The sequence below is a fragment of the Protopterus annectens genome, chromosome 16.part0 (genome assembly GCF_019279795.1).
Source record: "Protopterus annectens isolate FY-2018-M chromosome 16.part0, PAN1.0, whole genome shotgun sequence".
NCBI lineage: Eukaryota > Metazoa > Chordata > Ceratodontiformes > Protopteridae > Protopterus > Protopterus annectens.
Window position 1 is genome coordinate 637,363,024 of NC_056750.1, and position 27,420 is coordinate 637,390,443.

Here is a 27,420-nt window from a genome sequence, read left to right on the forward strand (position 1 = left end):
CTTCTGTGCTGTCTGCGCTACATTACCTCATAGATAGACTGGTGCTGACTCCTGCTAACTGACCGTTGCTTCGGTGACTTGGAGATTTCATTTTAAAGCGAGGCTAAAGCAGACCTGAAATACAACAAGGTCACATCTCAGACTGAATGCCTCCATCTATTTCTAATGCTTTGTCAGAATAAAAGATCATTTTTTCCAAATAATTAACCATTTTTCTCAGCAAGAGCGGAGGAGGCTTATAGAGAGGGGGTGGTGAGTGAGAACTAATTGCTTCTCTGGCAACTGCAATCCAAATGATGCCTTTTTCTCTTTCTAGCTTTAATGTGATTGGTTCCTGCAACTGCTTTAAAACCTTTTGTTTGATCCTAAAACACAGAGAGCATATTAGTATTCATAAACTGTACCCTTGATCGTCAGAAATAAAATGCACAAGCTATTTTCATAATAGTTTCTCTTGTATCCTCCATCACTTAACATAAATATAACCAGCAGTCTTTATCATTAAGTACTATGTAAACAGCTCTGCCCAAAGAAGACATTAGAAAACAAGGAACATTTCTGCTAGCATTATTAGGCTGCACTTGGCAGTTGTAGAAAAAGTGTAGATTTTCAGTAGCTTATTACTATATTATACAAAGATTTTAAATAGTGCTTGCAAAAACAACTGGATACACTGCATTAACACTTACACATGTGCACATATATATATATATATATATATATATATACACTCAGAAACAACCCAGGGCAATTTTGTTCTTGGTTGCCTGAACTATGCACAAATATGCTTAGTACAAATTCTGCATTTGCAGGCTTAAAGCAAAATGTCATTAGATGCATCACTATTCCAGTCAATCCTATATACATTTATTGTATGGTGGTGCTTACACATTCTTTGACTTTAACTACCCTAATTTGCATATTTTAGTGGAAGAGCGCTATGTTATCCCTTTGGCATCTCCGGAAAGACAATCTATGAGTAACAGTCTGCCTGTTAATGGCTGGGACATCTCTTTAAAAATAATTTGATTCATGTTAATGGACCAATCAGATGGCTGCTCAGAGCTCAAAAAAAGGCCTATGGTCCGATTTTTTTTATTCCCGTATATTGATTCAGAAATCTTTTAAAACGGTACCTTGTTTATATCTTGAACCTTTTCTCCTTCAACAAGTTGATTAAAAACATATGAAAGGATGCTTTCAGCAGTGTTTAGTTACTCTACAACACACACACATCATCCAGACCTGTATTATATATCTTGCTAATCTTAAATACGTTATCTCGTACATTTCACAGAGTGCTATCCTAATCACTCTATTTAGCTTCAAAGCTGTCAACAGGAAAAAAAGCAGCCAGGAGCACTGCTAAGCTCCTTTAAGGATTGAATCCATGTAATCCATTTGGCTGGGGGAGTAGACTGATGAAGCAACTTACTCATGGTATAATAACTTACCCAAAGTCTGCTGACCTCAGAGTAAGCTATGGTACTTAAGGCTTGCAGGTGGCAAGGTTCTAGTAAAGGGGTATATAAGGGAACTTTGCCTGACAAAGTCTTCATTAAGTTGTTCATTTAGCTAACTGGTTTTGACTCAACAATGTTGCTTTCAGTGTCTACTCAATGATGTCACTGGCAGGTCCATGTCATCCACTCCTTTCCTTTTCTAGTACTTGACAGTTTGTAACTGTATCTATGTTTTTAGTTTATACTGTAGCATCCAGACTGTTCTGTTTATAGTCATACCCCATACTTGATGTAAATCTGACAATTTTTGTACCATGTTTTGGGGTAGACTCTCTATGTACCTTTCACACTTCTCAGTGAAAAAAAAATCTCTCACATTCCTTTGCATAGCTTCTAAATAAAAAAAGACTCATGCTGTCTTGTTCCACCATATTTTGTAACTGAGATTTATTTTTACTCACCATATTTTAGCCATATCTTTCTCCCATGTTTCCTACTCAGCTCTAGGATGCATAACAGTTGCCTCGGCCAGAAGCCTTGCATTGGCATGGCTTATCTTTTTCATTACCTTTTCTGTACTGATTTCTTGTGATGCCCATTTGAAGATGTGCCCTTCATATGTATGTAAATTTAAATTCCTGTCATTAGATCTTTAATGATGGTGTCTTTTAGTTTTATACAACCAATTATTTTACAATGTTCTTTTTGCCATGCCTCATAATGCTACATTTACTGACATTACAGGTAAGATACTACTACTTCCCTAACTGTGTATTAGAATTATACTATCCATTTTGTATTCATTAGCATTTTTAGTTATATACACTGCATTTAACACTTATATCCAAGAGCAATAGTCCAAAAAGAAATGGCCATGGTACAGAGCTCTTAGGGATGAGAAAACAAGTCAGTTCTAAAAACATATATGATATTGAATACGTTTGGCAAAATCATAAATAAATAATGAAATAAAAAAAAAATGCTTGTATATCTACCTATAATTGTAGTACTGACAGAAAATGAAAAATAAAAAAATTACAAATCTATCTATAATTGTAGTACTGACAGAAAATGAAAGAACAAATTACAAAATGTTGTGCCATTGCAATGCTGATCAGAAACTAATAAACTAAAAAAATATTAACATGTAATGATTGCAAACATAATGCAATCATATTTGCTGTCATATCACTTCTGACTCTACACACACATTTATAAAACAAAAAACTACCATTACACGGGTACATATATATAAAACACAAATTCTGCTGTATGCTAATTAAAACATATATACCAAAATATTGTAAAATATTACTAATTTAGAAAGAAAAATGTATATATCAACCAGTATACGATAATAAAAAAGCATTCTGAAATAAAAATGCCTTGAATAGTTTCTTGAACAAACTGAGTGTAGTAATGAAATAGTGTCTAGAGTTTAGAGACAAGTGCTGAATGGCCAAGGAAATCACTGTTCAAAATGTTGCACAGCCAATTAGACGGGTATTCTGCAGAGAAATAGCACTTGCATAACAAGGACGGGGCCATATAAGAAAACCGAGGTGCAGTAGTAACGAGAGAAGCAGTACTATGCTACTGTATAAGCTGCATAACAAGCACGGGGCCATATAAGAAAACCGAGGTGCAGTAGTAACGAGAGAAGCAGTACTATGCTACTGTATAAGCTGCATAACAAGCACGGGGCCATATAAGAAAACCGAGGTGCAGTAGTAATGAGAGAAGCAGTACTATGCTACTGTATAAGCTGCATAACAAGCACGGGGCCATATAAGAAAACCGAGGTGCAGTAGTAACGAGAGAAGCAGTACTATGCTACTGTATAAGCTGCATAACAAGCACAGGGCCATATAAGAAAACCGAGGTGCAGTAGTAATGAGAGAAGCAGTACTATGCTACTGTATAAGCTGCATAACAAGCACGGGGCCATATAAGAAAACTGATGTGCAGTAGTAATGAGAGAAGCAGTACTATGCTACTGTATAAGCTGCATAACAAGCACGGGGCCATATAAGAAAACCGAGGTGCAGTAGTAACGAGAGAAGCAGTACTATACTACAGTATAAGCTGCATAACAAGCACAGGGCCATATAAGAAAACCGAGGTGCAGTAGTAACGAGAGAAGCAGTACTATGCTACTGTATAAGCTGCATAACAAGCACGGGGCCATATAAGAAAACCGAGGTGCAGTAGTAACGAGAGAAGCAGTACTATGCTACTGTATAAGCTGCATAACAAGCACAGGGCCATATAAGAAAACCGAGGTGCAATAGTAACGAGAGAAGCAGCACTATGTAAGCTGTAGTGGCATGTGTGACTAATGTAATATTCAGTACTCGTAAGGCATGCTAGCACGTCTGAGTCCATGTTTACTCATTGCAGTAATGCAGACATCTGTGTCTAGCAACCAGTCACTACAAGAATAGCACAGATGAGCATATACCAGCAAACAGAAAGACCAGACTGGATATGCATAACAGAGTGCCAGCCCTGAGCAGCATAAAATGGGGTCAATAAGAAAGAAGGAAAGAGGAGAACAGTAAGCAGAGTTAACAATACAAGAGTAACTATAAGGTATAAAAGGTGGGGAAGGGTGTTTTTTATTTTATATTTTTGAGGTAGAGTCCCTTTTATAAGTTTTGTAAATGAACAGCAAGTGAGGAAGGTACTGAGGGATGGCTGTGAAAGAGATGGAGGGGGGAGGCAGATAGCAGGGCAGACAAACAAAAATCACAGGGTAACAGGGATAGAATACACAGAAATGTGGGGACAAAATGCATGAACACATACATAGCTGTATACAGCTGCTGATATGGAGGTTTAGTCAAAGCTCAAAGCTCAATGAATGGGGAATGACACCCAAAGAAGGGCACACACTGGATGCCAGTCCATTCCAGAATGCAACGAATATAGGCATCATTCCTCAGATTGATTAATGCTATAGCCCAGTTGCTGTTCTAGTGGCCTGGTCAGAGGGTTCTGTCCATTGTGTAACTCCACCAGTCACTCCAGAAGTTGTCGTATGGTGCCAAAACATGCACCCAGTTGCCACCACACCTTGCTAGTGACCAGCTTCTGCAAATGACATTTCAAGTCTACTGGAGGCTTTTCCAGTCCAACATTGAGAAAGAGGCCTTCACTCTCAGGCTGCTGGCATAAAACGCATCATTTACTACTCTATGTCACCTGCAACAAGCACAGATGGACACAGGAGTCCCAGTGCCAGAGGCATTGACTGGTGAACACCAAAGTGACCATTGGCTCGCTACCTCCTCTTCCACAACTGGGCCTGCAGAAGGATGACAAAATGTGGAGTGATAATCAAACATAAGCCACAAACACAATCATAGCCAGACAGCTGATTAGTACAGATGTCATATTCAACATACTGCCAGGAGAAGTGGCCCCATCTTCTGTGGCACCATTCAGCTACTTTTCCTCTAGAAATCAAAGCATACATACTCACTTGCAGGACACAGTTATAACATACACAAGCCTAGCTCCATGGCAAGAATGTACTATAACCAATTATTTCTAAGTACTATACCATTATCTTGCACTATGTATAATGTATAGTGTTTAAAATTGCACTGTCACTGTCCTACAATCACTGCCAGTGCACAGCTCTGGTCTGCAGCTGCACCAATCTCCAAGACAAGGTACAAAAAAATGCGAGTTGTTGTGACAAAAGGAGGTACTGCCAGCACAGCTATCTGGAATTTTGTAAATAATTATATGTCATTATTGAATATCAACATGATTTATATAAGATGCTTGTGTTACAACTGTCAGAACTGTATGTCATGTGTATATCAAACTACTGGTACATACACGTGTTGGAAAGGTTTTTGCAAAGTGCTATTTAAAATGTATCCAGAGTGCGCCCTACTGGAATAGAACAGAAATGTACATGCACTATTGTAACTGTTTAAATGTATATTTTAACAGTGGAAACTTGAAGACAGGAGGTTAACTTCAGTCCAGCAAACCTTCAGAAAAATAGCTGAAATTAAATTACTTTATGTCAGCTAGAGACAGAATGTCTGTACTAGGGAGTTTTTGGTATTGTCTTTAAGGTGAAATAATTACTAGCTTTGAAATGTGAAAGAATGCAATTGTTTTATGACTTCCAGGAGCTGCTAAAGATCTGAGGTCTATGTATTTTCACAGGTAGATGCTAAATACTGTCAGCTCCCAGTAGTGGGGATTTCACCTGGGATAGAGTCAGATGACAAGAACTTATGTCATTCTGCAAGCTATGTCAAAGAAAACAGAAACCTGTAATGTGCTCACCATTACCAACAAAGTCCAAACCAAACAAACAAAAAATGGCAGAGTTACGTCCAGAAGATTTATTACAGAACACAGTTGCAAAAACACAACTGCAAAAACAAAAACCTTTCAGATTACTCCTTCTTCAGTGTGATAAAATTGCATTCAATCGCATTCAAATATACTATCATTTAAAATAAAACTAAATAAACCGCATGGTAATAAGACAGCCAACCAGATATCAGAACAATCAAACTAATTAAGACATATCTCTTAACACTGACAAACTCTTTCTTAAAGAAATAGAGCACTCTCATAGAAAGATAATATAATCAGTTTATTTCATTAAAATGAATTAAGAAGTTCATTATTTTAAACATAACTCTTTGCATTTTTAGGACAGGTTTAATAGTTACCACAGATTTAATAACAGGGGAACTATTAGCTTGTAATTTAATAATCCAGTTGTATTCTTTCATCTCTAATTCATTGTTCTCATCACCCCCCCATATTAATAAAGCAAATATCTATGACCCTAAATATAAAATTATGGGTGTTACCAGATTCTACATTATGTTTATCAACAGCATTAGTTAGAATAGATAATTTTGTATTCGATATATGTTCTATAATGCATTTGCGTAACTTTCTAGTGGATTTTCCTACATAGAAGCTAGGACATTTTTCACAAGTAGCTAAGTAGACAATATTAGTTGTATTGCAAGTAGCAGTACATGAAAAAGTATATGATTTATGTGTAACCAGATGTATAAATATATTACTTTTGCATATAACATTACATACTGAGTAATTCATACAAGGATAGGTACCTTTTTTTATTAAATTCTAACCCACCTTGTGTTTTTTGTCGTAGATCTTTATAACATAACTTACATTTTAAATTGATGGAATTCTCATATGCAAACATAGGACATGATGGAATAATGGCATTTAATTCAGGTAAAACAGTTAATATACCCCAATCATTAGCAATTATTTTTCTAACCTCAGAAGTACACCGACTATATGTAGTGGTGTACCGTAAATAATTATTATTATTTCTTGGAGTATACCTACCATCATGTGGCACTGAAAGTTAAGGCCTAGCTTTATTCTTTCTTTGGTCAAATATTTTATTCTTTTCATCAATCAATAATTTAAGGCCATGACCTTTCTGTTGAAACTCACAAGTCATATAATTGCTCTATGCAAATATTATCCCTAGCATTTAGTCTACTGGCTCTATAATATTGACTCCTCGCTATACCTTGAAACGTATAATTAGGGTGCATGCTCTTCCTATGTAAGTATTTGTTTTTATGGGTGGGTTTCTTGTATATTCTTGTATCTAAAGTAGTATCTACTAGACTTAAATGTACATCTAAGAAATATATTTCAGTTGATGAGGTAGTCATCTCAAATCTTAAAAATGGTGTTGTAGTATTTAAATACATGAAAAATTCATTCAAATGGTTAAATGTGCTTCCCCAAATAAAATACACATCGTCCACAAAATGCTTATAAAACATAATATGAGGCTTAAAGGTAGGGGGGGCATTCATATACATATTTTTCCTCCCATTCATTAAGAGTTAAATTAGCATACGTATTTGCAACGGGAGTTCCCATTGCAATACCAGTCATTTAATAATAAAATGCATCATTTAAAAGGAAAACATTATTATTAAGTACAATATCAAGCAATTCACACGTTTCTCTCTCTCTTCCCTTATATTTACTGTACTTGCATAAAACATCCCTGATGGCATTGATTCCATAATCATTAGGGATGGCAGTAAAGCATGATTTAATATCTAATGTCACAAAAATGCATGAATCCATATTCACACTCTGTTGCCAAATTAAAAGCTCACTTAAAAAGTCACCTGTGTCTTTAATGTAACTCTTTACATAAGGTAAAAATTCACTTAATACTGATTGCAAATAAAGTGAGATAGATTCAGTTAACCACCCCCTCTCAGAGACAATAGGCTTCAAGGGAGGGGCAGTAACAGATTGTGTATTTTAGGCAGACCATATAAAATAGGTGTCTTAGGGCAGGACACAGAGAAATAGTGCAATAATTCAACAGATATATTAATTTGTAATTCAAACAAAAGCATATTAACTCTACTAATATGTTGTGCTACTTCTTTGTATGTTATTTGTTTGAAAGCAGTGGAATCAGATAAAAATTCATACATAGAACTATTATAGTTAACAACATTCATCAAAACAATCCCCCCTCCTTTATCAGCTTCTTTAATAACAATGTCATTATTAATTTCTAACTTTTTTAATGCCTCCAACTCAGCTACTGATAAGTTGCAAAATTTTTTAAAATTGTCTTCAGCATATAATTTATAAAGCTGCTGTTCACAAATGTTATGAAAGGCTGCAACAACAGGATTACTTAGCAGTATAAGCATACTTACCTTTCTTATAATTTATTTGGTACATGCATATTAGAATCTTTATACAATAATTTTAAGTTAAGATTTCTTGTAGAAAGTTTCAAATCCGTCAAAGCATCTACAATAGTATCTTTTTGAGCAGGTATAAATGTCATATCTTTACTCAGTAACTTGACATCTGCTTTGGTTAATTCAATATTAGACAAGTTAAATACAGGGCAGTCAGTGTTTTCTCTCTCTTTGCCCTGTACTCACTTCTCTTGTTCATTTCCTGGAAAAGGACCTCCCTCTCGTCGTATCTCAGTTCCGAATGGGTATTATTTCTGGTAACTTCAATTGGATGACTGAGGAGGCTCGACAAAAACCCTGCAGTTCATTTGATGATCCAGCTGTCACATTAGATTCAGTGACAGTCTGATGTACAGAATCGTTATTTACAATTTGTCCCAAAACTGGGTTGTCAGATTCATTACTATCCATATTCACAGCACCAACCACATCATTATCAGTAGTTGTAACATAAAATTTATCAAGTTCATACATAGAACCCCATGGAGTGCGGTTATTACGCTCTGTGGATTCTCTTTTTGTGATATATTTAGGCCAAGAAAAATGTTACCGAAGCTAAAGTAATTTATGTCTCGGTTGAGTTTATTCTTTTTCTGCTGCTCAAGTTTCTTGTCTAAACTAGCCAGTCTCTCTAGCATGCTATTGCAGATAGTAATGTTATTGTTAAAAGTAGGCAAAGCAGAAAGTTCAATGCCCAACTTCATCTTGCATGTTTTTTTCAATATTAATAAAGAATCGATTCATTAGGGTCATATAATCTAACCCTAATTTGATATTTAACTCTTGCCAGCTTTTTAAAAGTTTAGGGTATTTATTGCCATAAGACAGCATTTTCAGTACACGTAATTCACGAGGAACCAAGCCTAGATAAAGTAAGCAGGGAAACTAATTTGTTGCCACTGCAGCTTTTTAAAAGCTTGCAATTTATATTCTAAATTCTTAATTTGTTGTAAGCACATATCTTCCATAGGAACGGAATGTGAAGACTCACCATTTGGTGCAGTTGTCGTACCTTGTAAGAGTGGATTAGCTCTTTCAGCTAGAATATCACTTAGTAGTAAGCCATTAGCAGCATTAGATATTCTTCCAATGGTTGGCTGATTAGCTCTTTCAGCTAGAATATCACTTATTAATCAGAAGTGATCTGATTTTATTATCTCTCTATGAGTGTGCTCTATTTCTTTAAGAAAGAGTTTGTCAGTGTTATAGGAAGAGATAGGTCTTAATTAATTTGATTGTTCTGATATCTGGTTGGCTGTCTTATTACCATGTGGTTTATTTGGTTTTATTTTAAATGATAGTATATTTGAATGCAATTTTATCACACTGAAGAAGGAGTAATCCAAAAGCTTTGTGTTTTTGCAAATGTGTTCTGTAATAAGTCTTCTGGACGTAACTCTGTCATATTCTGCAAGCTATCCCAGCAGTAATATCTGAGATATTAATTTGAGTTTAAACACTCAGAGAGACAAAATATTCTGTATTCTGTCTTGGACCTGGCAACAACTGGAACCATTCACCACATCTACCTTGCTCTGATGAATTAAGTTACTAGAGAACAGTATAATTCTCTTGGATATAGTCAGGAATATAGTGAAGCTTAGTTTAGATATTTTTCTTTATTTATTTGAGACTGCCCTGCAATGTTGTTTTAAATATTTCTTGAGATTTTGAACTCTGATGTCACTGTGAATATATGCTGAGTATTTTCTTATTCTTTTATTATTTATTACTAAATATATTTAAACCTTTCATTGTGGTTAATCTGTCTAGAGATATTTAAGTTTTGAGAGTGCTTGCATATTTATTTGGTGACACTGTGTGGGCCACTCCTAATAGCCTTGCTCTTGGTCAAACTACCATTTGTATTAAAATTAACATTACACAGTAAGACTGGGCAACCTTTGTGAGGAGCCTTAAAGAAGCTGATAATAGTTGGCTGGTGGCAGTAATAACTACCTTATATCCTGGGCAAAAGGGGTACAGCTAGTAAACCTGTGCCAGCCCTTCCTAGGTGTGGGTGTGTGTGGGTATAAATCAAACCTCAGAGAGTGTGTGTGTGTCAGTTACTTGGGCAGAGACACAAAACACTGGTTGGACAGACAGGGTGCTGGAGGTCTTGGTTTGGCCACTCAGCTGAGATCTCAACTCTATAGCTGTGCCAGTGGGGAGTCTTATTGGGGATCTGGAGAAAGAGGGAGAAACCAGCCCTGGACTGACTGTGATCTCTGTGTGCTCTTAAGGGAAATTGCACTTGATGCAGAAAGTTTCATATGGAAATACTGTGTGTGTACCTGTCATCCTCCCAGTGTATATCCTCCACTGTTGCCAGTGGTGAGGATTCAGGCTCCTTTATTACTAGTCCAGTGGTGGGTTGTCACAGTTGTTATAACGGTTAAGGTGTTTACTTCACTGACACAAGGTACAAGGTTTGATTCTCATCTTTAAAAGGGAAACTGGCTGGATTTAAAATAAACATATGGTGTTGTTTTTTCCATGGGTAGCACCACACATGCCATGGGGAGCTTCAGTGGCATATGTTTGTGGAATGACAATAGTGTTAAGTGCGTTCATTCATTATAGGCTCCACTGGTGGAAGATCAAAGACAACATATGGCTGACCTTAAAATACCACATATGGCTGATGATGATGTCAACATCAAAGTGGCACAGTCATATTATAAAGTAGAACTGTGTGCAACACCATGCAGAGAGTGGTCACCCACATCCACTATTAAAGAGACCACAGCCTCATCAGGACATGACAGACATATTGTAATCAAGAGTCTTTCATGGGCTCCAGCTGTGTACGTAACTCACACAGTATCCATCGTATGCTCCACTTGGGAGGTGAGCATACTCAACATATGGGATAGATAGAGGGAGGTGTGGCACGGTGATGACTTCTGGTTTGTCCCTGATAAGGTTATGGCATTCAGAATTAACTAGCCGAAGCACAGGTCTGTGAGTCAGGTGCAGATGACTGCCACCTACAGTAATGTGGGGATGGAGTGTGTGTTTTGTGACTTGCAGGAAAATGTTCACCACCTGCACAGTGACATGGGGTATAATGGCAGGAAGCACACAGTGCTAATGAGGTTGTTTGCAGCAAATATATCCATAGGTTCCTCTATGTGACACACTGCAACTACCATTCAGTCTGCCTCCAAAGGTCATGCAGATTGTGGCCATGAGAGGGTCTAGATGAGACACAGCTAGGCACAGGACATTCCAAGTAAGTCAGCCTACATAGACCATTATTAAGAATGCAGCAATGTCACCCTTAGGGCACATGACCTGCCATCTCTAGTTGTGGGCATTATCTGGTTTGTTGGCAGTGTTGTTCCTCTTGCTTATCAGCTGGGACACCTCATCAGTACACACATACACATATCCATCCTCAAATGCACACACAGTCCCATAGCTGTATGCTTTTCCCTCTTCTGTACATCTCCCCAATCAGGCTCAACACATAGGATGCCCTGCCTAGGTGTATGTGCTTGATTCCATAGTTCTACCAGCTTCCCTCCCATAGGCAGCATCCAGCCCCAAACTACAGGTTAAAACAGTGGACACTCACTAGTGACATCAGGGCAACCTGAACCCCTCATTGCAGGACATGATCCCTGACCCCCATAACTTTCCATAGTTTCTAGTTACTGTGTTCACCTCCCATGACCGTAACCCATATTACAATGTGACAGTCACCTGCCACTGAGTACCTTCCCCCATCCTCTGGACAAGTGATGGTGATGACTGTGCTCTGACCACTCCCTACCCTGAGTGGGTATGGTAATGTCTGATGCACAGAGTGGCTAGTCAGTGCACTGCTCTGCATATCATGGGTGTGGCACTGCATACATCATTTTATTCTGTCTTGTCTGAGTCATGGCCCATAGCTGTAGACCAGATGCTGCCACTTTGCCAGCCCTATAATGTATTACCTTTGCTACTGCCTTGAATGTGGTACTACCATTGTCCATTTCTCACCTGACTTTCCACCATGACCTTCTGCTGTTGCTATGCTGATAAGACAGGCCCTGCCAAGATGTTCACCTGCTGGTCCATTTGTTTGTGAAATGCCATGTTGTGGAGCATGACACACACGAAAAATCTTGGGGCATACATCTGACTGTACTGCATTGCTCCTAGGGAGGTTTCCAGACACTGGAAGCATCCCTTCAGTAGTTAAATATATAGTTCACTATGTTTTCTATTTCTATGTAGACTATGCTACAGGTCATTTCTTACATGGTCTGGGAGTTGTGTATGGGGTCATCATCCAAGACTCTGGACCATATTTCATATCATCTGCAGCATACAACAAAAAGTGTACTATAGTGTCTGCTACCTGCTTGCATAGTGACCTGTGAGAAATCCCTTCACAGGAACTAGTGATATAGATTGGACTGCGACAAATATGTGAATTGTCCTGGTGACATATGGGCACATTTTAAATAATGCACTAACCATTACAGACCTCTTGGCAGTTCACAGAGTGGTAGCTCTTCCTGTTAATGCATCATAGGCCATCTGGACCAGGTGGGGCCGTGATAGCAATGTTTATGCAATTATAGCTGTCAAGACCTCAACAAAATGGGTTATGCCATAAAAGATCCTCAAACTGTTAGGTCTTTTCTCTGTTGTCTTGGGGAACTAGATATCATTCTCCATATGTGATACCATAATGTCTATTAACTGGTTTAGGTTTCACAGGCCTGGCTCCTGTGATATACATAATGTGTTCCCCACACATCACTAAAAGGTCCCTGTAGCTAAGATGGTTAAAGCTACATATACCATTGTATCTACAGGAATAGGCATAAACTATATCTTCCTTGACTGTATTTGTAGATGGCACAGCTTGACTAGTTTCCTTACATTATCCCTGTCCACTATGAAACCACCTATAATGTACTGGTCTGTGAACTGTTGTAATGTTGCATTTGTATGCTTGGCCACAATATGCAACACTGTGAGCAGTGGCTCTGATGGTAGTGCTTAACACATGCTGTTGTGGTACTGCTGATGCTGTTCCTAGCAGGGTTCCCATTATGTACCTGACAAATCCTGGCATTGCAAAAGTGTACATGCTGCTGTGCAACATCTCCATTTTACATATTTCTGAATTAGAACAACATTTGGGTTCCTTCATTTGCATAATCTATGTGGCTTGTCTGCATGGGATTCTTTTTTGGCACTACAAGGCCATCAAAAATACTCTCATAAAAGCAGCCCCAGTGTTCACTCACCAAAAGCAATCTCGGAGGTCACTCACCAAACAGTCCCAGTGCCCACTCACCAAACAGTCCCAGTGCCCACTCACCAAACAGTCCCAGTGCCCACTCACCAAACAGTCCCAGTGCTCACTCACCAAACAGTCCCAGTGCTCACTCACCAAACAGTCCCAGTGCCCAATCACCAAACAGTCCCAGTGCCCAATCACCAAACAGTCCCAGTGCCCAATCACCAAACAGTCCCAGTGCTCACTCACCAAACAGTCCCAGTGCTCACTCACCAAACAGTCCCAGTGCTCACTCACCAAACAGTCCCAGTGCTCACTCACCAAACAGTCCCAGTGCTCACTCACCAAACAGTCCCAGTGCTCACTCACCAAACAGTCCCAGTGCTCACTCACCAAACAGTCCCAGTGCTCACTCACCAAACAGTCGCAGTGCTCACTCACCAAACAGTCGCAGTGCTCACTCACCAAACAGTCGCAGTGCTCACTCACCAAACAGTCGCAGTGCCCACTCACAAAAGTAGTTCCAGTGCTCTCTCTCACTAAAGCAGAACCAGTACTGTGCCTTTTCCTGACACCAGAAAGAAGTGATCAAGAAAATTATGAGATTTCAGATAGGATTCCACCAAAGTAGCAACAATCTTCTCAACAGCCATATTCACAAAGGAAAGCTATAGACAGGTCTAGAATCCTCCAAACTATTCACATCAAGAGTTGGGTTCTGATGAACAGAATTAAAGCTTATTGAAACTACTAGGAAATATAATAAGTAACAAATAAGATCTAACAATCTAAAGAATAACTGGAACCAATGCATCTAAACAACCCTTAACCATTCTAGTAGGTACAGGATGCAACCTGTAGGTTGCAGCACTCATACCAAAGATAAAGTCGAAAACCTTAGAAATGTCTAAAAGAATTAACTCAGACTAAGCAATGCTTGGAAGAATGCATTTGGCATCACAGTCACTTGGCATAGATTATTTATTAAAAGTCTCTTTTCTAACCAAGTGGAACATATTAACAAATAAGTGAGACATAACTGCAGAAGTTGAGCTCAAAAAAGCTTTCCTGTTTCTCAAATAAGCTGGGCTACAAAGTAAAATGACAACTTGAAGATTTGAGGATTACCTAGAAGATGAAGAAATCAGTTTAGATAATATCGTCTTCTATGGGAGATTGCAGCTTTATAGATTGCATAATGCTCATGAAGCCTTTGTTTGTCATCAAGCCTGCACAAGCACATCCTAACATTTTTATGCATACACAACTCATCTAAGGGAATGTAGGTGAGGGTCAGCATTGTTATGATAGCTCACTGAAACTAGATAAACCAGCTTTGGGTCTACCTTATAAAGAGCATCTGAAAGTATGTTGTAAAGCATAATGATTCCATGTGGAGCTTCAGATTTAACAAAAGAATTAGCAACAATTTCACACATAGAATCAACAAGAAACATTTTTCAGATTCCTATAGTCAACCACCTCAGGCCTGGGAGTCTAACAGGGTGATTGATGTTCTACGACTAAATGAATTGGAAGATTGTCAGATCATCAGAGAAATTCAAGTACTATACCAGATATAATTACCATAGTTTGGAAAATCAAGCCAAACGGGTGCCCTTTAATATGTCTGGAAATGTTTATCATCTGAACAAAACCCTTTCCTCTCATAACTAAAGAGGAAATCACAAGCCAATTTCAATGAATCATCAACAGCCCAGATGCTAAAAACCTCTTAAAATTAACCAGTCGGTACATCTCAACACAGTATGAAATATAATCAGTAAATTCTTGGAGAACATTTTATCAAACCATATGGCAGATTGTATACAAGGAGAAATCTGCAGTTTATTCCAGCTCTAGAAATGTATTCAATTGCATTAACACTCAGATAAAAAATCTGACTTAACACCAAATACTGATTTGTATCAAAGTGCAAATCCCCTTCCTACAGTGTTATTCAATGTAAGACATTGTATTTCAGTATTATCAAATGTTATAGGTGAAGAAAAAAAGAAAAACGAGGGTTAAAATTACAATTCAGCCAAATATCTGTAAAACATTGAAGCTATTACACTGCAAAACAGAAATATTAACATTGAAATGGATGTACCTCACATTTAATACAGTCTTGTGGTGAGCAACTGAAGCAAAAATTCATAGACAGAAAGGAGTCCTGTGAATCTGAGGCTTAGTTTTACAGTGGTATATGGAAATCATCATTGGAACATAATCTTTTTGTATAAAACAGCTATCAGGATTAAAGACAGAGAGAATGAATTAGGACAATCACAGAGGATATACCCGGACATCTACAGTTATGGTAAGTTCCTAATAAAAGTATACTATGCTCATTGTATTATTCACTGTTAATATCATGATGTCTCAAAAGACTCCCAGAGCTTAAGATCAAGGGGATGGCTGGGCCTTAAAAGGTTGTGAAGAGAGGAAGCTCAAAAGGATGGTCATGGAAAAACCTTTCCTGACCGTGGAAGCAAACCCTGTGTTGAAATACATGGACAAGGTGTGGACTGATGATCAGGTAGCTGCCAGCAAATTAACTGGGTGCTCACTCCTCTGAAGAACCTCATGGTGGCTACTTTGGCATAAGTGGAATGGGCCTTAACATGGCCAAGTGCAGCTTTACCATAGAAAGGAAAGCAAAAACAGATACAGTAAGCTTGTTATTTAGATATAGTCTGTTATTTACAAGTTATCTGACCTTAGCAAAGGCAAAAAAATTGTTGGTCTGATTTTATTATTAGTTAGCTCTGGCTAAATAAAATCTCATTTGCCCATACACATCCAATGAATACAATATTTGCTTCCTCTTGTTCTGCAGATTTGGAGAAAAAGACAGGGATGTAAATGGCTTGGTTTAGGGATAGTACTGTTGCCATTTTTTAAATGAATGTAGGATTAGCTTGTAATGCAACTCTGTCCTTGTGGAAAATCAAAAATGTCTCTCTACATATAATTAGAGGAAAGAAAAATAGTTCCACAAAAAAAACTGTCAGAAGCTTCAAATAAAAATGTGCAGTCATTAATTCAACAGATTTGTGAAAAACAGTATAGAAACCAAGAAACTTTGACCTGTTCGGAAAAAGAAGCATCTGAGGAAGTGCAAAAATATAAACAACAAAACCATGATATTTTTGAAAAGTACAAAAAAGAAATATGGACATGGGAAAGAAAGAGAGATTTAATATGGTGCAATATTTATGCAAAGGCGAAAGCCAAATAATTCAACATAAAGAAGACATCCCCAAAGATATTCAAAGAGAAATACAGGCAAAGGCATCCAGACATGGAAAATTTCTCAATAAAAAAAGGATATCACAAATTGGGAAAGTAGAAAAGAAGATCAGTAAAGCCTGCGAAGTGAAGGATTTTGTGTAGAAGGTCAAACACAGGTTACATCACAGCATGATGGAACGGGTAAGGAGAAACAGGAAGATCAGGAGACATCTAAAGAATATGGACATGTGAAAGAAAATGAGATTTAATATGGTGTAATATCTATGCCAAGGAGAAAGCAAAACTAATCAACACAAAAAGAGCAGCACCAAGGATATTTGAAGAGAAATAGCGGCAAAGGAATCCAGACATGGACAACTTTACAATACAAAAAATAAGAAGACAGAGAAAAAGTAGAAAAGGAGATCAGTAATGGAGAAGTTACAGAAATAGAAACTGAGTTATGGAGTACCTCCAAAGTAAAGGATTCAGTGTAGAAAATCTAATTCACCACAACAGGCTAGAGGAATGGACCTCCAAATTAAGGGGAAACCAGTGGAATGGGAAGCAATTGGTCAGGTGCCATATGAAGATATTTTGGAGCCTTCCACAGGAAGCCTGTATAAAAGTTCACTTGAAGCTGGACAGCAAGGGAAGGAATAAGACACTGTGGAAATTCTGATGCAGTCAATGTTGAGGAGTGACAGGCCAGTGAGTTCCCATATGGGTAGTCTAATCGTTAAGGTGTTTGCATTACAAGCACAAGGTGCGGGGCTCGAGTCTCACAAGGGATAATTGGCTAGACTTAAAATGGCTTGCAAGGGCAATTAGCCTAGTACTAACCTATGAACCTATATGACAGAGCAACGGATGGCACAGGATGAAATTGAAGAGAATGTGCCACAGGAAGATGCTATAGAACTTTCTATGGCATGCCCACAGGAAATGGAAAATAAAAAATGTGCCCTCAGTCTAGAAGAAAACAAGCTAAGAGAAGAGTTGCTTGATTTAATAGAGATAAATAGACATATTAAGATCAATGGACAATGAAAGAAATAGACTGCAGAAGGTCAATAAAACCCAAAAATTCACAGGTTTGATAAAACAAATGAAGACAGTAACTAAGACTGTTTATAGAGATCCATGCAATATAATAGAAGTAAACAGGATATATTACTGTGCAGCCAAATTAATAACTGATAAAGTTCTACCACAAGAACACAGGGTACTGAGGGAAAGGAAGGGGAGAAATTGAATATCATCATGGAAGTATTGAGCAGAGAAAACTATAAAGCAATTAAGACAAGAAATGTCACTAGTTGAACAGTTTAGAAGAGGGAACAGATCAACAAAAAATACTAAGAAAGATAGACGCAATGAAAGCAATGCACAGTATTAGAACAGATCAGGATGTATCTTGCACTTTCACAAATAAACTAAAAATCTAAGCAGAGGTGGAAAAACTTAGGAGATATGCAGATAAATATAAAGGAAATGTACAGAAAAAGTAATTTATTGATGACCCAAAAAAGTTTTATAGAGAATTGGGAAACAAGGTAAAAGCAATTGAAAGATGACAAAAAAAGAAGAAATAGATACATTTTGGAGAAGTAACTATGAAGATCCTGTGGAACATAACAAAGATGCTAAATGAATAGAAGAAGTAAATGAAAGACGTTTAAAGGTACAGGATATGAAATGGGATGAAGTAACATCCAGAGAGATCAAAACAAATTTAAGAAAAGCCTCTAATTAGAAAACCCCAGGCCCAGATGCAGTACCTAACTTCTGGTTAAAAGCATTAACATATTTGCATGAAGATTTAGCTATGAGCTTTTAAATGTTTTAGGTAATAATACATTTGTTAATAGGACAAATGACTTTGTGTAACACACATTTTTTAATTCTATTGCTTTAAATGGTAATGAGTTTACTGATTAGTAAAACGTAGCACGGATATGATTGGTTTAACCATTTTTAAACTTCTTTAAATACTATGTAAAAGGACAAGATGACAGTGATTGATTTATCTGATGAAGTCTTGTACTAGACGAAAACGCGTATTTTAATAAAGCGTTCATACTTTAACTGGTCACGGTATCCTGCTTTCTCCTTGGCTTCTACGCTTCTTACATTTGTTTTGGTCTGGGTAACACAATAAGAAGCTTACAGCAGTTTTTCATTTGTGGTCGATATGAGTGGAACGGAGAAGGAGAAGGATACACAGCCTGGCAATGAGGAAAGCAGCCAGGCAAGAAGACTTATTGGGCAGCTAACAGCTCTGGTTGACCTTTTGACGCCTCTTTGTGAGGCAATGACTGAGCGTACACAGCGTCCGGAAGTGGGGAGAGGCATGGACGAGAGTGACTCTCGTCAGGTGCATACCAAGAGGAAAAGACATTGCTTGGATGGGGAAACATCCAATATGAATGGAACCGAACCGAAGGGTGCTTCATTCAACCCCGCAGCAACGCCCATTATTTTCCGGGAAGCTGATAACGATGAACTTAACGCTAATGACTACAATACTAGGGAACCGCAGGAGCGGTCGCAACATGGTACTTTTTCTATCTCCAGTACAACGGAGATGAACAAATGGCTCAAAGAGCCACATGTTTTTAAGTTTGTTGAAAACAATGACAATAATGATTTTTATAGTAAACGGATTACAAGTACAGAATCTTTTTGTAAAAAAATGGAAAGTTTTTCCAAACTATTGTACAAGTACAAGGCTATTACAGTCGAAAATGGTTACTTATCTGAATGCTTACATCGCTGTATTGTTCCTAAGGGACTACGCACATGGAAATATCCCAATAATGTGCAAATTGGGTCTATATTTCATAAGGATTTGGTTAAGGCTTTCAACAAATGTGGAATGGAAATAGTTGCATGTATTATTGCTGAGAATGAAAGGAACCTGGTTGTGATTAATGAACAGATTAATGAATTAGACTCCCAAATTAAGGGAGATCTTTTGTTTGATATCAAGGAAGAAAAACAGAAATATTTTGGTCTAAAAAGAGAGACAGAACAAAAATGCAAGGATTTAGTGGCAAGAAAAACAGCTAAATTAAGAAGGGATATTTTGGAGTATGAGAATGATACTAGTTATCCAAAACCAAACAAAAATTTAGTTCCCTCACCAAACCAGTACTACAACAGTAACAAATGGAAAGGTAGAAGGAACACAGGGAATAGGGAATATTATAGAGAGACTCACAACCCTAGTACATTTAACTATGACTATGACACAGACTTCCCACCCCTAGAAGTTTCAAACTACGAACAGGACTTACAAGAAACCAACCATAGGGATTTTCGAAGGGGAGGGGGGTTAAGGGGAAAGGGGTATTACAGGAGACAGTAACCCCTTCCCACAATAGCAATGATAATAAAGAGATAGAGCAGGTAGGTAACAAGTACACCTTAAATGCATTTACTATTTACAACTTTAGTAATGTACAACTAACCAAGGATCACTTTTCTTTATTAGAAAAAGGATTTAAATTTATTCCAACTAAAAAAGGGGAAAGGGTACAAACTATCCTGGATTTAAAATTATTTCTAAGGAAAATGAATTTGGAATTAATGTTCAATAATAATATTTATGACATTGATAGAAGAACCATAAAGAAATCAGAGGAACAACGAACATTAAAGAACAAGTCAGTTTTTAACCCCCCCATACATGTACAACTTAAGAACTTTGAGAAAATAATGGAGGAAGGTATCAAAAAATTAGATAAGAAAGCAAAGTATGTGAACAACATGGGGAAATGTGAAAGAAAATGTCTACAAGATCTGAAAAACAACAATGGGATTAGGGTAATGAAGCCCGATAAGGGCGGAGGAATTGTCATAATGGAGTCCATCCAATACGAGGGTAAAATGAACACTATACTCAGGGATGAAACCAAATATAAAGAGGTCTCCCACAACGAAATAAATATAGCATATAGTAAGATAGATATGATGCTAGCAGATATGGTGACAGAAAAAGTATTGGATGAAAAAATAGTATCCTACTTAAAGATAGACAAACCAAGAATACCAATTATTTTCGGAATACCGAAAATACACAAACAAAGTGATGATCCACCCTTCAGGCCAATAGTGGCAGCTGAAGGATCTAAAACCACAACCTTAGCGAAGTTTGTAGATGTCAAAACGAAACATATTTGGAAAAATAAAAATGCAATACTACGTGATTCTTGGGATTTGTTAAGGGTTCTTGAACCCAAGTTATTTGATAAGGACATTTTATTCGTAACAATTGATGTGATAGATCTTTTTGGGTCAATACCATATGAGGAAGGGATACGTATGTTCGAAGAGGAGGTATTTTGGGACAAAAAACTGAAATTTGAAGAGAAAGTAGCGTGCACAGGCTTGAGGGATGCAATATTAAAGAACAATTATCTAGTATACAAGGGTGAATTTTTTCAACAAATAAAGGGTGTGGCAATGGGGGCAGCCTGTGCACCTACTTTTGCAAATTTGGTCCTAGCCAATTGGGAGGACAAATATATATTCCCTTCCAGTTACATAAAATATTGTAAACTATATAGAATATTCCTTGACGACATTTTAATATTTTGGACAGGAAGCTTAGAAAAATTAAAAGAATTTTTCAACTACTTGGGTAATACTAGTTTCCTTAAATTTACATATAATTTTTCCCAAGTTAGTATAGCATACTTAGATGTGGAAATATTAAAAACAGCTAACCCCTTTGAGACCAGAATACACAGAAAGGATACCTATGTAAACTCATTTCTCCATTTCGATAGTGAACATCCAATTCACTGTAAAAGAAATTTGGTTAAAGGCCAATTTATTAGAGGGTCAAGAATGACAACATTGGAAGAAGATTACAACAAAGAATGCGATAAGTTAGAAGGGATGTTCATAGATAGGGGGTATCCCAAGGCCTTTATCAAGAAATATAGGACGGAAGTACTGAATGGTAGGAAGGGAAGATTTAAGCCCATCATTGGGATAAAAGAAATGGAGGATGTGCAAAACGAAATAACAGCAACACAGGAAATAAACTACGAACACTCACTAGTATTAGAATATAATGACCTAAATAAAAAAGTGAGAACATTATTTACCAAGGAATGGGAAAGATTTAAAGGTTTTACTGACGTAAAGGTTTTATCAGAATCTAACCCAAAAGTTGTGTTTAAGAATTCCCTTAATATTAAAAATATATTAGAAATAGGGAATAATTCAAAAACACGATTAGGAGATAGAAGAATGTCAATTAAGGTAGGGACATACAGCTGTGGTACATGTAACCAATGTGAGATGGTGATAAATAGTGAAAAAATACATTTGGATTGTAGAAAAACATGGTTGAATAGTAAAGGGTATTTTAACTGTGAATCGAGAGGAGTAGTGTATTTAGTAATCTGTAAAAAGTGTCCTTCCTTTTATGTAGGGAAAACAGAAAGATCATTGAGAAAGAGGATATACGAACACACATATGATATCCGGAAAGGGAAGGACACTAATGCACTATTCAGGCATTCACTAACATGTAAAGATTTTGATTATGCCTTTTTTGTTTTGGACCAAGTGAAATTGGATATAAGAGGGGGCCCATGGGAGGAGAATATTGGGTACAAGGAATTGTGGTGGCAAGTGGCATTAGAAGCCAACAAACCAGCTGGTTTGAATGAAAACATTTCCATATTACCATTATTAAAACTGAAAGCAGCAATGGTAAAGTAATGGAATAATACAAATCACCACTAGATGGTGGTATAACAGTATGTAAGAAGACCTATAACAAAACCTATGGGAACTTCAGACCGTAATAAAATTTATGTACTTGGCAATATGTGAACCAACAAAAGTAATCACAAATATTTAACAAATATGCTCAAACATTCTGTTTTTCATATATTACATGTTTTTTTTAAATGTTTTAGGTAACAATACATTTGTTAATAGGACAAATGACTTTGTGTAACACACATTTTTTAATTCTTTTGCTTTAAATGATAATGATTTTACTGATTAGTAAAACGTAGCACGGATATGGTTAGTTTAACCATTTTTAAACTTCTTTAAATACTATGTAAAAGGACAAGATGACAGTGATTGATTTATCTGATGAAGTCTTGTACTAGACGAAAACGCGTATTTTAATAAAGCGTTCATACTTTAACTGGTCACGGTATCCTGCTTTCTCCTTGGCTTCTACGCTTCTTACATTTGTTTTGGTCTGGGTAACACAATAAGAAGCTTACAGCAGTTTTTCATTTGTAGCCTAATCGTTAAGGTGTTTGCATTACAAGCACAAGGTGCGGGGTTCGAGTCTCACAAGGGATAATTGGCTAGGCTTAAAATGGCTCGCAAGGGCAATTAGCCTAGTACTAACCTATGAACCTATATGACAGAGCAACGGATGGCACAGGATGAAATTGAAGAGAATGTGCCACAGGAAGATGCTATAGAACTTTCTATGGCATGCCCACAGGAAATGGAAAATAAAAAATGTGCCCTCAGTCTAGAAGAAAACAAGCTAAGAGAAGAGTTGCTTGATTTAATAGAGATAAATAGACATATTAAGATCAATGGACAATGAAAGAAATAGACTGCAGAAGGTCAATAAAACCCAAAAATTCACAGGTTTGATAAAACAAATGAAGACAGTAACTAAGACTGTTTATAGAGATCCATGCAATATAATAGAAGTAAACAGGATATATTACTGTGCAGCCAAATTAATAACTGATAAAGTTCTACCACAAGAACACAGGGTACTGAGGGAAAGGAAGGGGAGAAATTGAATATCATCATGGAAGTATTGAGCAGAGAAAACTATAAAGCAATTAAGACAAGAAATGTCACTAGTTGAACAGTTTAGAAGAGGGAACAGATCAACAAAAAATACTTAGAAAGATAGACGCGATGAAAGCAATGCACAGTATTAGAACAGATCAGGATGTATCTTGCACTTTCACAAATAAACTAAAAATCTAAGCAGAGGTGGAAAAACTTAGGAGATATGCAAATAAATATAAAGGAAATGTACAGAAAAAGTAATTTACTGATGACCCAAAAAAGTTTTATAGAGAATTGGGAAACAAGGTAAAAGCAATTGAAAGATGACAAAAAAAGAAGAAATAGATACATTTTGGAGAAGTAACTATGAAGATCCTGTGGAACCATAACAAAGATGCTAAATGAATAGAAGAAGTACATGAAAGACGTTTAAAGGTACAGGATATGAAATGGGATGAAGTAACATCCAGAGAGATCAAAACAAATTTAAGAAAAGCCTCTAATTGGAAAACCCCAGGCCCAGATGCAGTACCTAACTTCTGGTTAAAAGCATTAACATATTTGCATGAAGATTTAGCTATGAGTAAGAACTAGTTATATGCACACCCCCAAACAGACACCAGCCTGGCTAACAACAGGAAAAGCAATGCTCCTTACTTAAGAGTTAACCTGCAAGCAATCCTAAAAATTATAAACCAATGACTTGCCTTCTGATGACATATAAACTATACACTGGAATTGATACCAACAGAGTTTATAGTCATTTAGAAGAAAACTCAATGATGGCAATAGAACAAAAGGACAATAAAAGAAAGTCATATGGAACAAAGGATCATTTGTTGTTAAATAAAGCCATAGTGGAGAACTGTAAAAAGGTGAAGAATTTAAATATGGCATGGATTGATTACAAAAAAGCTTTTGATAGTATCCCACATTCATGGATAAAAGAGCACTTAAAAATGTATAAGATACACCCTACACTGATTGACTACATAAAAGTGACCATGAAACAGTGGCAGACTACTTTGAAATTAAGCCATGATAAAGGACAAAATATTATTCCAGGGATAATAATTCAAAGGAGTATATTCCAATGTGACTCTCTGTCACCACTGCTATTCTACCTTACCCTTAACCCATTAAGCTGTCTACTTAATAGCTTAGGCTAAGGCTATAATTTGGCTCCTAGAAAACAACAAAGTGTTAAGACTTCTCATCTTCTCTTCGTCAATGATTTAAAACTGTATCACTCATCAGATGAGGTACTGAAAGCACAACTGCAAGTTGTCAAAACTTTTTTGGATGATATAAGAATGTAATTTGGTCTTGATAAATGTGCAAAAGCAACCTTTAAACCAGGAAAACTGCAGCACCAAGAAAACACCAGTTTGGGACAAGAATGTCATGTAAAAGAAATTGAGCAAGAGGGATAAATATCTGGTAATTGAAGGATCAACAATAAAACATGAACAAATGTGAATAAAACTTAGTAAGGAATACTTTAGAAGACTTAAATTAATCCTGAAAACAGCGATGACATCTAGGAACAAAATTCAAGCTATAAATCAATTTGCTCTTCCTGCCCTAACTTTCAGTTTTGGAGTGATTGACAGTCCCCAAAATGTGTTGGATAGATTAGACATGAAAACAAGATGGATGCTTCATGCTCACCAAATGATTTGTAAAAGTCGGTGCATATCAAGATTATATATTCCCCGTTACGAAGGAGAGATGGGCCTCCTTGAAACTGATTACATGTAGAGATCTGCAGTCGTGGGACTGCACACATATTGGCTGACCTCACAAAACCCAAACATAGTGAAAGTTTTTATACATGAGGAGAATAAATCTAAGATGACTTCCCTGCTTACTCTAGCAGAAGCATATCGCTGTCAAGCAGGAATGGAAATCAAACCAGAAGTAAATAAAATCAGGTAGCAACTGAAATGTGCCAAAAAACAAAAGAAAGAATATAAGGTGAAGGAAGAGATGAGAAGGCAAGAAATGTGGGGTATGCATAAATATAGTTTAAAGCAGTGAAGTAGCGCATATGACTGTCATTCTCATAGCATAGTCAAAAGGTAAACAAAACAGTTCTAGTGTATAAAAATGAAATACATGCATGTCAGTCTTGTCACTTTAAATCTTTATACAAGCATGTCAGTGTTGTGACTTTAAATCTTTACTCTTAGTAACTATTTATATTTAATTTTTATACACTAGAACTGTTTTGTTTGACTATGCTATGAGAATGGCAGTCATACACTCTACTTTACTGTAGTACTGATAAATATCTTGCTTTAATTGAATGGAAGTTTTAAACATTTGAGAAGGATTTGTATTTTACCATCCTACCATGTATGCTTAACCATTTTCAAAACACAAGCATATTATAAAATATATCTCTTTTGTACAGATCAGCTGTAGTTTCCTGCTCTTTCCCAATGTATGTAGGAAGTCAGTGTCTGTCAGTTTAGCTAATCTATTTTCTTCATCTTGCAACTGCTGTTGAAGAGTTTCCTCATGGTCTGCCTGATATGTCTCAGGAACCTGTTCTGCTGAATCTGAAACTCCTATGCACTTTTGGAAAAATGTTTGTATAACTTGTCTAAACTTCCTGAACTCATTGTGTCTGCCTCTTAGAAGTTTATTACATTCTTTTGTAACAAAATATACTAGAGGTCCTGTCAGTAACTGATTTGACTCCTGTTGCAACTCTGAGATTAACCTTTTACATGTGGTGACAGGACATAACTGTTTAACATCTGAATCACACAATAAACATTTGTCATACCCCACATGGTTTTCTTTGAGATACCAGTCAAATATTGTAATACATTTGCATAATGTCTTACTATCAACCTGCCCTAATGTTTTACATTTACTAATGTGATGTGTATACCAACATTGCAATTTACTAAAGTTTGGTTTACTCCTACACGAAATATGTTTAATAATATCCATACTGTCGAATAACATCCAAAATGTCTAATAATATGCAAACTGTCTAATAGCATCCATATTAAAAAATGTGACACAGAAAAAAAGTCTTACCACGTAGCAAGAAAACAGGTGATCAAGCTGTTGTTGCAGATGGGTGGAAATTTTTCAGAGTCGCTCGAGAAGCTGGTGAAGCACAACAGGCAGCGGACTGCTGTGAAAGTAGATATCTACCTTTTCTTGGAGAATTTATGGCACTGCACTTTCCTGAACTAGTCTCACTGGATTTAGAATAATTGTTGTTGTGTCTTTCGGCTTTTCCCGGTTAGGGGTCGCCACAGCGGAATTCCGGTCTGCTAATGATTGGCAGTAGATTTTTACATACTGAGTTGCTGGCTCTGACGCACAACCTTCAATGAAGTTACGCCCATTCACGCATGTCTCCACACAGACGACGCTCTAGCTGAGAATCAAACAGGACAATGTCTTACTGTGAGGCAACAACGCTACCGCAGCACCACCACCGCAGTGGATTTAGAATAATTGTAAAAAAGTAAAAAAACTCAGTTACATCAATTATAGTCAGCAGATGGGTTATAGTATATATATATACAGTTCAAATAAAGTATACAGGAGGGTACAAATAACTACTACTAGTAGTAGTAGACAGCAAAGGCAACAGAAAAATATTATTCTGTCATTAAAAACAGCCAAAAAAATCATCAAATCAGACAAAGGTCTATAGTTTAATAACACAATAAAGCAAATGTATTACCAAAGTGTTGGGTTGACATACATTATAAAGCAAATAAACAATAGTGCAATACTAGAGGGGGAGGGGTACTTTCTCAGTTTTACATGGACTGTGTGAACAGTATTGCAAAAGGGTATAAATAAAGCTACAGGAAGAAATATCTCATGCCTTCTTGACAATACTCTTTCAGGGGGGAGGGAAAAACAGGTA